At 52.8% G+C, this 4,282-nt stretch overlaps 2 non-coding genes across 2 annotated transcripts; one reads left to right on the forward strand and one right to left on the reverse strand.

Annotated features, from left to right (window-relative positions):
- The first annotated feature begins 2,423 nt into the window (after positions 1-2,423).
- On the forward strand, positions 2,424-2,495 carry TRNAG-UCC. Its single transcript has one exon. It is a non-coding gene; the product is annotated as a tRNA-Gly (tRNA).
- A 1,389-nt stretch (positions 2,496-3,884) lies between these two features.
- TRNAV-AAC lies at positions 3,885-3,957 on the reverse strand. Its single transcript has one exon. It is a non-coding gene; the product is annotated as a tRNA-Val (tRNA).
- Positions 3,958-4,282: the final 325 nt, after the last annotated feature.

The raw sequence follows: 4,282 nt of genomic DNA on the forward strand, positions 1-4,282 counted from the left end.
TTGCTCCCTCTCCCCTGCTCTTTCCCAGGAACTCACACTGTACAGCATTTAGGACAAGCCAGAGCTCCCATGTTCTGCACATGATCCTGTGTCAGAGGACGTGTGACCCCGGTCAGAACCAGTCACCAGATCAATATGACCCTTTATGGGCGACTTCTCTGCCTGCTCTGCAATTTACATCTCCCCTCTCCCCCCGCCCGCAAACAGGGTGGGGTACAGCTCTGACTGAGAGGCCTAACAGGAGAAATTTCAGCCCAAAGACAAATTCCTGTGAAATGTTGAGAAATGAAGAGCCCCCCAAATCCCCAGAACTCTAGTGTCACCCCCATGGCACCAGCACAGGGAACCCAGTGACATGGGGTTACAGAATACAACGGGGGAGGCAGCAGGGAGAGAGGTGACAGGGAATCTCTCTTTTTCTTTCTCTCGTCACTTTCTGTTCTTCTCTTTCCTTCCAGGAACTGCAGTCACAGCAGGGAGGGGTTTGTCTCCGTGTCTGTCACGGAGGTGGTGGAAGTGACGGATTCTGTGACTTCCTGCAACCTCCGTGACTTCTGCAGTGGCCACAGTGGCTGACTCCAGGGCCACTCAATCAACTGGCTCCAGGGACCGCCCAAGCAGCGGCCAATGCGGCTGGCCCTGGGGACCACTAGACCAGTGGTCCCGAGGGCAGCAGGAGCAGCCACAGCTTGGTGGCCTCTGGCAGCACTTCTGGGGTGGCCAGAGCAGCAGCTGGCCCCCTGGGGCTCCCCCCTGCCCCAGCAGCAGCTGGAGTGGCAGCGACTCTCAGGGCTTCTCCCCTGGTAGCTGGTGCTCATTATCCATCAAATAAATCAACACGCTTCCCCCTGCAAGTGGATTTAGCCCGGGACCCTCAGAGTCAGCAGCTGAGCTCTCACTGAGCCCCCACTGAGCTCTCTGGTCAGGTGTCCTAGTGCCGGGAGCCTCCGATGTAGATCCTAAAATAGCGTTTTTGCACCAGGGGGGCTGAAATTTTGGACCAGACATTGTAGCTCCTCTGTTATTTTACTGAATTGCTTCAAAACAGCAAGTGTAGAAAGTCTCCTAAGTGCCAGGCTCTCTGCCATGGAAACAGCTGCCCCTGCTCTGCAGGAGTCTCTGCGTTTCACCCAGCAACGTACACACCTGCTCCGCACTGAAGGAGGGGTCAGACAGTGACAGGTAACGCAAATCTTCAGACTATTAACCCAGGTCCCTTTCTTTAACCCAGGACATGCCAGTCACCTGTTAGCTATGGTGTTATCTCCATCTTTAAATACCTCTCAGGACATTTAACAGAGGGAGTGAAACCCCCTCCCCCGAATGGCTCCCTGTTGAGGCGTTGTACCGAACCTGCCCCTGGAGACTGTCTGGTTTTATACTCTTAGAGCTTTTTCTCTTCAAACCCCTTATCCCAATCTATGGGCCAACCTCCGTATTTCAGAGTTTAGAATTTACTCTCATCACCCTCCTATGGCACTTTCCATGTGAATTGGGCAAAGCAAGTGGGGGAAGCTCCGTGGCTAATGAAAACCAACGCTCTGGGTGAGGCCTGAACTCACACCCACAGCTGTATTTCCCCCTGCATGAGCCACTATAGATGCTTCTTAGACAAACTTGGGCTGTCGGTGGTTACGTGTGTCTGTGCTTCACCACTTTGGCTGCTCTGTGAAAAGCTGATGGTTCAAACAGAAGCTGGTGGGTTTTTGTTTTGTTTTAAGCAATTAGAGTCTAGTACATTTTAACAGGCAGAAAATGTCCTATTCTGGTCTAGCCCCATTTGACTCCTTCTGTCCATCTTCTTCCTTCCCCCTCAGTGTCTTTCCTTCCCCATTGGGGACATGCAGAGATGAACCCCAGTCAGTCTGTGTCACAGAGAGTCTGTATCTCCTAAGGAATGTGGGTGAAGGATTCCAGCTGAATTAACACCGCTCACCTGGGTTAGAAACATTTGTTTCTTTGGAGCACATAGTGGGAAATGGGACATTAATTCAGACCCAGGAGGCAAGGCAAAGGCTTCATGATCTTGATCTCCATGAAGGGAGAGAGGATCCCCAGGAAGGAACAGAGCTTCCTTTAGACTCAAGCTGGGTCTCCTGGAAGTTGGAAAAGACCCTTGGTCACTGAGGATCTCATGGGATCGTGCTGCTCCAGAGGCTCCAGAGTCCTGGGTGCGGGGAGGGTGTCACTGCACAGTCTGAAATGGAAGGGAGGATCCTGGAAGGGAAGGGGAGGAACAGAAAATGGAGAGGAATGAAACAGAATAAACGCCTCTTCTCTCTCCCATCCCCAACCCAGCAAGAACTGTTATCAGTGGGGAAACTCCCCACGATGAATGGCAGAGACCACAGAGACATTTGCCTCATGCTGAGAAGTAAGGTGACCAAACACCAAGTGTGAAAAATCAGAGACTTTCCCCAGATGCATTGGTGGTATAGTGGTGAGCATAGTTACCTTCCAAGCAGTTGAACTGGGTTCAATTCCCAGCTAATGCAATGATGTAATGATTCCTCCACTGGGAATTGGTTTAATTTCAGTCATGTTTTATCAATGGAATGAGAGAATCAGTGTCCCAAATCCCAACAGGTCATTAAACACCCAGTGGAGGAAGAAAGGGGTGGGACTATATAATGAGCAGTTGGAGTCATCCTGGTATTACAATGCTTGGTTTACTTTTTTTAAAAAATTTCCTTTACTTCCCTCTCCCTTTTAGACTCAGACCCTTTAAGTTCAGAAGGGACCAGTGTGATCATCTTGTCTGACCTGCTGCACCTTGCAGGCCAAAAGACCCCACCCACCCACTCCTGTAATAGACCCGGGAGGGGAGGCAGCTCTGTGCACTGCCCCTGCCCCAGGCAGCACATGGAGCCCTCTGCTCCCCTCCCCCCACAACGGGTGTGCAGAGATGTGCCAGCAGCACTAAGGTGGCTCCCTGCCCACTCTGCCTCCGTCCCTCCGTGCCACTCCCAGAAGTGGCTGGCATGTCCCAGCATCCCCTGGGGCGGGGGGAGTGTCACCACGTGCTGCCCCTGCCCCAAGCACCAACTCTGCAGCTCCCATTGGCCAGGAACTGTAGCCAATGGGAGCTCTGGGGGCAGCACCTGCAGACAGCAGCACATGGAGATCCCCTGGCCCCACTCATCTAGGAGCTGCTGCCAGAGGGTTGTGTGTACCGGTCACTTTGGGAGCTGCATCACCCCTCCTGCACCCCACCCCCACCCCCAGCGCAGCGCCCACACCCAAATTTCCTCCCAGTGCTTTGCTTGTCTTCCTTTCACCAGAACCATCCTTCTTCTCCTGGGCTGCAAGTAGCCACCCCTGGGAAGCCAAGAGGCAGGCACAGGATTCTGCCAGGTAAGTGTCCCCCAGCGCCGCGATGGACGGTGCGATGAAGGTAAGTCTTCCTGAGGCGCGATGGACTGCAACGCAGCGAACCACTGGCCAGGCGGTCCGGGCGAAGGGCATTCACTGGAGGTACAAGCTTGTGAGTGACTCCTGAGCACAGGGCCCCTTCCCCTTTTAAGGACCTGCTCCTCATGGCCTGCGACTGGAGATGACTTGGCTGCATTTGGTGGGTCACACTCTACCTTGGGCAGTGTCCATGCTCTGGGTGTGTGATCGCTGCCTAATGAAAGTCCCAGACACCTTGTCTATCTAGGAGCTCTTATGATCTTCCAGCTGTTCAACCAGCTCCTTCATCCCACAAGCATTCCAGGAGGGAGCGGGAGGGGGAGGGGGAAAGCCACTTCACAAGCATTCAGAGAGGGAGAGGAGACAAAAATGGGAATGGGGGAAGTATAACAGACCTATTGAGCATAGAAATCACTGCTGCTCGTACAACAGCAGGGACAGGCCACTAGGAGCTGGGAAAAGTTAAGTCATCATGTTTCTGCCCGGTTTCAAACCAGGGACCTTTTGCGTGTTAGGCAAACATGATAACCACTACACTACAGAAACTCTGTTGCAGGGCTTTGCCCTTCCCTTCATAAGAACAGAAGAATGGCCAGACTGGATCAGACCAAAGGTCCATCCAACCCCATATCCTATCTGCCAACAGTGGCCAATGCCAGGTGCCCCAGGGGGACTGAACCTAGCAGGTAATGATCAAGTGAGCTCTCTCCTGCCATCCATCCTCACCCTCTGACAAACAGAGGCTAGGGATACCATTCCTTACCCAGGCTGCCTAATAGCCATTAATGGACTTCACCTCCATGAATTTATCTGCAAAAATAATGAGGAGTACTTGTGGCACCTTAGAGACTAACAAACTTATTTGAGCATA

The sequence above is a fragment of the Mauremys mutica genome, unplaced genomic scaffold (genome assembly GCF_020497125.1).
Source record: "Mauremys mutica isolate MM-2020 ecotype Southern unplaced genomic scaffold, ASM2049712v1 000466F_np12_subseq_146170:218182_obj, whole genome shotgun sequence".
NCBI classification, from domain to species: domain Eukaryota; kingdom Metazoa; phylum Chordata; order Testudines; family Geoemydidae; genus Mauremys; species Mauremys mutica.